This window comes from Gossypium arboreum, chromosome 13 (assembly GCF_025698485.1).
Source record: "Gossypium arboreum isolate Shixiya-1 chromosome 13, ASM2569848v2, whole genome shotgun sequence".
Classification (NCBI taxonomy): Eukaryota; Viridiplantae; Streptophyta; class Magnoliopsida; order Malvales; family Malvaceae; genus Gossypium; species Gossypium arboreum.
In genome coordinates this window covers 110,265,970-110,274,128 of record NC_069082.1, presented here as the reverse complement: position 1 = coordinate 110,274,128, position 8,159 = coordinate 110,265,970, and the positions used below count along the sequence as shown (strand labels likewise).

The 8,159-nt window shown below is 33.0% G+C and overlaps 2 long non-coding RNA genes across 3 annotated transcripts; both read left to right on the top strand.

Moving 5' to 3' along the window:
* Positions 1-356: 356 nt before the first annotated feature.
* LOC128286715 (uncharacterized) lies at positions 357-2,709 on the top strand. Of its 2 annotated transcripts, XR_008277352.1 has the most exons (3): positions 357-519; positions 1,416-1,457; positions 2,469-2,709. It is a non-coding gene; the product is annotated as an uncharacterized LOC128286715 (long non-coding RNA). The 2 variants fall into 2 exon arrangements; XR_008277351.1 differs by lacking the exon at positions 357-519 and having other exon boundaries at positions 1,290-1,457.
* A 3,716-nt stretch (positions 2,710-6,425) lies between these two features.
* On the top strand, positions 6,426-7,219 carry LOC128286606 (uncharacterized). Its single transcript, XR_008277220.1, has 2 exons — positions 6,426-6,491; positions 6,786-7,219. It is a non-coding gene; the product is annotated as an uncharacterized LOC128286606 (long non-coding RNA).
* Positions 7,220-8,159: the final 940 nt, after the last annotated feature.

Here is an 8,159-nt window from a genome sequence, read left to right as displayed (position 1 = left end):
TTAATTTTTGTTCCATAAGAAAAAGGGAGTGAAATTATGAAATAGGACTTATGTGAAAATGTTTGAAAATGCTATAGGCTAAATTGAGGTGGCCAAATAAATAGGAGTGCAAAATAGGAGGATTTGCATGACAAACCTCCCATTTTACATGAAGTGGCTAGCCATCATGTTGTTGTAGACAATATGAGTACTTGATATCCATAATTTATGGTACAAATTGATACAAATTGATAATGGGTTAGGTAAATGTTCCATGATAATGGATTAGGTAAATATTCCATGATAATGGGTTAGGTAAATGTTTCATGATAATGGTTTAGGTAAATGTTTCATGATAAGAAATTCATGTCTTTTGTATTAAAGAATTAAATGGATGAAATATGAAGTTTTATTAAAAGAAAAAGGGGTGAAAAGAACAAAGTTTTGTCCATCTTTGTTCATCATAGCCTAAAGTTAGAGAAGAGAAAGGAGAGGAGAAAGCTCTTGAGTATTCGGTCATTAGGAGGAGGAAAATTGAAGGTAAGTTCTTGGTACCTTGTTTCTATTTTGAGGCTCATGAGTTCTTCTTGATTCTACCTTAACTCTTGAAGTATATTTTGATTTTCAGTTGTGTTAAAATGAAGGAAATAGTTGTTGTTTCATGTTCTTTTGATGAAAAATGGAAGATAGGTAAAGTTGAGCCAAACAAATGAGCATGCATGTGCCTTAGATGTTAAAGGGAAAAATCAGCTAACACGTTGTGCTTTAAAATGATGAAATGGAGATTATACTTAAGTAAAATCATAGATATGTGATGATTGATTGGTGATATACATGTTTAAATAACATGCATGCAAGGTATGTGTGAAAGAGTGATTTGGTAATAAATCTGCTTGGGACAGCAGCAATAACGTGACTTTGGAAAATCGCCATAAATTGTGGGAGATGAATTAGAAGCTGAATAAATTATGTAATTAAAGCTTGTTGAGTCTAGTTTCAAATGAAATAAACAAGAACATATTTTGATTTCTGTACAATGAGAAATTTAATTCGTAATGAAGAGTGGTCAGATTAGTCAAACAGGGAAACATGGGAAACTTTAAGAAAAATCTGGTATTGATTGGCCATACCAAAAATTCTGAAAATTTTATGGATAGAAGATATATGAGTCTATTTTCAGAGAAAATTAACGCCACTTGATTTGGAGTTTCGTAGCTCAAGTTATAAATAATTTAGTGACTGTTGCTCAGGAAGACAGCTTGCAGTGAAATTATGATTATGTGGTAAACATTGACAAAAAATTTGTTAATGAGTTGCTTATTGATTTCTTATAAGCTTACTATGATCTGTAGGTGTGGTTGGCCGAATATTGTAAGGGGTTAATACGTAGTTTGTATTTGAATAGTTAGATTAACGTGTTAGTAATCCAATTGTAGGCGGTTCGTGTGTGGATCTCGTCAGCATATCGTCGCAAACAGGTGTGTAACTAACACCCTCTTTCTTAGTCTAGATCGGCAAAAGCGAAATGCCGAAATGCCGAAAACGGTATTTTGTAGATTTGCGAGTGTGCGAATGCTCGTGAGGTAAATCGATTAATGTTTTTGGTAAGTTGCAATGTTTGGACCGCAAAGTGCATGATTTCTATGCCTCGATATTTTTGGGCTTAATGGGCCAAAATTGAAATGATGGGTCAACGGCCCAATTCGGTAAGAACCCTCGATGCGTGATTCTCGTTAGTACGTGAAAAGTAGGAATATGCATGAAAACCCTAAAATAGATAAATTACTGAAATACCTTTAAAAGTGGAAAATTTACGCTTTTACCCCTAGTAGATAAATTACCAAATACCCCTAGGGTTAAATTGACCTAAATGCATGTTTGATTGTTGTTATTTGCTGCATGCCATGTTGTTATTATCGATGCATGGACTGGGATATTGACGGAGGAAGTATCTGAAAGTGGCTTGTCCACGTCTTTGGAGGCTTTGCCTCAATTCTTCGATAATCGAGCAAAGAAGGTCAAGCTCGTGGAGTGTTAATGGGTGGGTTGAGCTATTCCCCACATGGAGTGTATGGTGGTAGGGTGGAGTGTAGTGGTTGGTGGGTTGAGTAGTCTCCCCAAATGGGCTTGCATATGTTATTGATGTTGCATGTATTTTGAAATGGGCCTATGGGCCATCTTGTTATCTGAATAAGGGCTAAGGCCCGCTTTATTGTAATCTGAAAAGGGCTCGCCCAAGACCACTCATACCCAAATGGGCTTGCATATGTTATTGATGTTGCATGTATTTTGAAATGGGCCTATGGGCCATCTTGTTATCTGAATAAGGGCTAAGGCCCGGTTTATTATAATCTGAAAAGGGCTCGCCCAAGACCATGATTACTGAATGGGCTTAGGCCCAATGGGCTTGAGCTGACTTGGACTTTGAATGGGTTTTCCTTACACACTGAGTTTCCCCAAACTCACCCCTTTTATTTTCATCCACGCAGGAAATCCCCAACCATAGTGGGCTTGGAGCTGTGAGGGAATTCGGAGTGGCCACCCGTTCTGAAAGTTTGATTTTCTTCTGGTGAACTGGACATCCTTTTAATTACGTTTGAGGTTTTGGGCTTTTAAATGTAATAAGGCCGCTTATTTTTTTTGATGGTTTTTAATATGTATTACTAAGATAGGTAATACTTATTTTAACTGTTGAAATTAGATAGCTTTAGGGCGCGTTTTCAAAAACAACAGTTGATTTCAAAATAACACGACAACAAGCAAAGCTTCCGCAATGAAAGTATTTTCCAAAATTAATCACTTTTCCTAAAAATGACTTAATCGAATCGGTTTCCTAGAAATATCCATGACGTTAAGGTGTGGCAATGGCGGTATGCATGTCTAGGATTGGATCCGAAGGAGGTTGGTATTAGCGATCCGATGGACTCACCACCTCTTTTCCGGTTTCCTACCTGGTGCACAGCTTCCATTCACTTTAACCCTTAATGAATTAATATTTTGAACATCAAGTACGATTTTCTAGACTTAGAATGGAAATTTTTTTTTTTACGTTTTTGATGTGGCATGCCGGATCCGGCCATAACTTCTGGGCCGGGTTTGGGGTGCTACAATAAGAATCTTGATTGGTATTCTTCAGTTCAACCATGGCATTTTCAAAATCCCTTGCAGTGCTTGCTTTGGCAGCTTTCCAAAGAAAATATTTCAATGCTTTTGTTTTAAAAAAAGGTTGCTTGAAATTGGCATGTAGGTGTCTAATACAGTGTCTTGTTTCTACATTAGGAAACAACATGAATATTGCTTTTACAAGTCCCTGAAAATAGAATAGAAACAATTTAATTTTTTGGCATACATCCTAAACAGAAAAACCAAACAAAGTAAACAAATGGAGTTTTACCTTTTGTTTGTTAGACCTAAAAGATATCTGATATGAGCTCACAATTTCCAGGTCTAATGAGAGCAACTCCAAGAACCAGCACCATGATATTTGGTTTTCAATTTCAATGGCAACATATGAAATAAAATAAAAGCCATTATTTACATCTGTCCCAACAGGTGCCAGTAGGTAACCTCCAAAGTAGCCCTTCAAGAAACATCCATCTAAAACTATTATCCTTCTACAACCATCCTTATACCCATCTTTGCATGCCTAAAGAAAAACATACATCCTTTAAAACATCTTGTTATCCAGATAATAGTATGTTGTTGTTCCAACACTTTAGGTCCTAACCTCCAACATATACTCATATTCTTCTCATATTGTGCCTTATAACCTTCAAATAATTCCACTACCCTAAGTTTAGCCCCCCTAAATTTGGCTAGTGCGACAAGGCAAAACAAATCTCTTTTGACATATTGTTGCAATGATGTCAAAGAGTAATTAGGATTAGCAATGAAATTCTATTTATAATGTTGAGCTAGCCAATTTGATGTTATATTCCTATTTTTTAATATTTTAGAGCAAGTAAGGTTAAGGTTTAAACTATTAATTTGCCAAGTCTAGTCAGTAGGGTCAAGTGGGTTTAGTTTAGAGTCCCATATGTACCAAGAACAGTTTGACTTCCAAACCGCCTTTAATCTCTTTTGATCATTTTTTGGAAACTTAATAAAATAACTATTCAACCTACCATACTGCTTGGCGACTTCTTTTAGGCTGTCTTTGTTCAGAAATAATAATCCAACATCAAGATTTGGATTATTCATGTCACTTTCTAAATAGAACTTGGGCCAATTTTTGCTATATTAGTTAAATTCATGTGCAATATTTAGGGTTTCAGAATCATCACAATCAAATAGTTTCCTTACTTCTAAATCGTTCATGTTTAAGCCATCTAGAGTAACTCTAATGCTATCACTTATATTAAATTCTAGCATTAATTAATTTTTCATAATCATCACTATCAGATATATCAAAATCAGACAATTCTTCTTCACTCATTAAATTCATCATCAAGTAAACTTGCCAAACAAATTTTACATTAATAAAGGCAGTGGGGTCTTTGGCATACACAACCTAGGCAGTGGCAGACAATAACCAAGTAAAGGACATCACATAATACAATACATATTTCTGTCATGCATGTCGAAACCTCTTTTTCTAAAAGAGGGTATTTTGAAAACGGGAGTCGCCACCAACCTTTTTAGGTGTGATTGGATCACCTTATAAAACATTTTGGTCTACGGAAATATGAGAAGATGGGTTTGGGAGTCGATTACGTGCAAGGAAGGATTAACACCCTTACAACGCCCAAAATTAGTACCAAATTATTTTTCTGTCTTGATGTCAAAAGTTTGAAGGAATTTAGAAATAAGATCCTTTTTTAAGCTATAATAATTTGCTAAAAATTGAGGTTCTTTCGCTCCAAAAGAGTACAAACATCACATCCAGCATGATTGGACACGATATTCTTAGTCTTTCGGAATTGAAATTATCTCGTGATTTACAAAATCTATTTAGGAGGATACTTTAGATATTTAGATGCATTTAGAAATCACAACCCAAATGTTAGGGTACTACTTCTAATTCCTAAATACCAAAAACATTGCCTCTCTTTTTAAAAGTATTTTGGATTGAATAAGATATAAAAGTTCTTTAAAGTGATGATGCATTCAACTTATTACAAAGGATCAATATTAAACAAATTAACCTACATGATACCTACTTTATCATTCCATGCAAATATAATATAAAATAATAAATAATGACATAAATTACACAATATACATTATCACTTTATGCATATATAATTATAAATAACATAAATATAAACACATTATTATTTCATGCAAAAAATACAAAATAGCAAAATAATGAATATAACAATATAAATTACACATATATAATAGTATTTCATGTGAATATAATTTTAAATAACAACATAAATAATCAATTCTTATACGAATATATAATAATAATAATAAAATAACATAAAGATAACAAATAATCTATGAGATAAAATTAACATGTTAAAACAATACCTAATAAATACAAAAGGATAAAAACAAAATATATAAAAAAATTTAAAAAAGATATTTTAAGCAATATATAAGTAATAAAAGAGAAAAATTTTAAAAATAATAAAAAATCTTATATGATATAAGAGCTTAATATACTTATAAAAATAATAATATGTTAAATTGGAACAAAATTTTGTAGTAAATTTTAAAACATTAGACATTAAATATATAATAACAATATATGTGTTAGTTTATAATAATTTACAAATTTTAATTTTATATACTAATAAATAATAAATAATGAAATAATATATAATAAAAGGAAGATAATATAGGAATAATATATAATAAAATATGATATATAATAAAATATATAAATAAAATATAATGAAATATAAATAATATGATAAAATATCATATAAATAAAAATAATATATACTATCTTTATATATAATTAAAAAATAAATAATAAATTAAATATATAAAAGGGATTAAAGTTGAATTTAATTAAAAATCTAGGGTTAATTTACAAATAAATAAAAAAATAGGGCCTAATTGAAATGCGCACCAAAATTTGAGGGACTCACTGGGCAATTAGCCCTAACCCCAAAAACGACGTCGTACTTAGAACAGGTCTTATAATGGCTATTGGGACCAAATTGCAATAAATGCAAAAGATTAGGGCCAAATCAAAATAAAAATAAAATGAATTTTAAAACATAAAAATGCAGGAGGATCAATTAGGCAATTAGCCCTTTAAACAAAAACGCGCGGATCCTAGCTTTGAAACGACGCCGTTTTAAAGCTTATTGTTTTAAGCAAAAACGACACCGTTTTTATAAGGCTATATAAGCCAAATTTTAACCTAAAATTTCATTTTAAAACTGATTCTAAAAAAAATAGAAAAAAAAAATCTCTGACAGAGGGTTGGGGTGCGGCCCTCGGAGCTCTGTCGAGCCTCTGTCCTGGGGCTTACACGTGCCTACGCACCACCGTCAACACCGCCTCTTACGGCAGTCGGAAGCTAGAAAGCTTCGTTTCTTAGCGCAAATCCATCGGTAAGTTCCCCTTCTTTATATTCTTAGCAATATTTATATGTATTCGCAACGAAAACAAAAAACCAAAGTAAAAGTAAATCACCCCTGTTTCTTGATTTTTATTGTTTATATGCCTGTTAAAAAACCTCGTATCCTTGACAAACTGCTGTATTTTATTGTGTATATGAAAATCCGTCTTTACAAATTAGAAAAAAGGGGTTTTTATAACCCTCTGTTACATTTTGGGGAAAGAATCCTTTGATTTCTTTCCAAGTTTGCTTCTTTTGTTGCTGTGGTTCTTTCCTTCTTTTGCAGATATCAGCGAGGATCTCACGACAATGAGTGTTGGCGTTGATTTGTGCACTGATTGCAGCGTGATACAAGGCCGGAGTCACGTCGCAAGTGGAGACGTTGATGGAAAGTCACTGGAACGACGCGAAACGAAAGGCGTGTCGGTTGGAGTACTTGCGGAGCCTAGGGTTTCTAAAACCCTAGGTCTTTTGTCTTCCGTTAACAAATTGGGCCACTTGGGCCCTATGTATTTTAGGCAGCATTTGGTCTCTAGTACAAGCTTGGGTGTAATTGGGCATTGGGTAATTTAGGTATTTGGGCTAGGTAAACGGGCTAGCAGTTTTGGGTTTTGTAAAAAGACTATAAAACTTTATTTTTTTTTTTGTTTATTTATTTTACGGGCCCGGGTGAATTTGGGCTATTACAATGCACATGCTATACACTTTAATACAAACAAATCCATTTCTATCATGCACATGGCAGACAATAACCAAATAAATCCAAACCTGCCATACACATTAATAACCAAAGAAATACAAATTTTTCATACACTTTAATACAAACAATAATCATATTTCAATAAATAAATCCTAACCTATTATACATTTTAATACAAACAATAATCATAAACCCATTCCACAATAATCAGTCACAATAAAGACAAAGGGTCTTTGGCATTCACAACCTAGGTCCACATTTCATTGACTTTAATACAAACAAATCCATTTCTGTCATAAATCCTAAACAATTTTTTAAACAAAATCCAATAAAAAATCATAAATCCATTGAATAGAAACATACACAGTGCATAAACCCATGTGAATGCAACATATTTCAACAAATAAATCCAAAAACCCATAAACCCAAATACCTTTAAATCTAAAAAATCATAAACCAACAAAGAAACTTACTTGTTACAATGGATGCAACACCATCATTTGGTTCTCTTCTATTAACCATTCTAGCAGTTTCCTCTTCAATCCTGATATCTTTTTTTTTTCTCCCGGTCACTTTTCTCCAATATTTCAATCCTTCAATCCTTCCCTTACCCTGAAAATATTAACCATTCAATCGTCCAACCCTTTTCCCTAAAAATTTCAATTAATTTCAATTGTCTCTTTTCTTATTTTTTCTGCACGCCAGTCCCCAAACCACCAAAGTTAAGACCCTTCACCTCCTCATGTCCAACTCATGTCTAACGTGGCAAGTTAATTGGCCACGTCATGTTCCGTTTGGCCTGTAACCTAAAATGTTAGTGGATGACTAATTTGTCCCTTTTTTATAACGTTAGTGACTGATTTGTTATTGTTCTAAAGTTTAGTAGCCGAGTTGAAACTTTTCAAATTTTAGTGACTGTTTTGTTATTTTAATTAAAGTTTAGTGACTACTGGTATATTT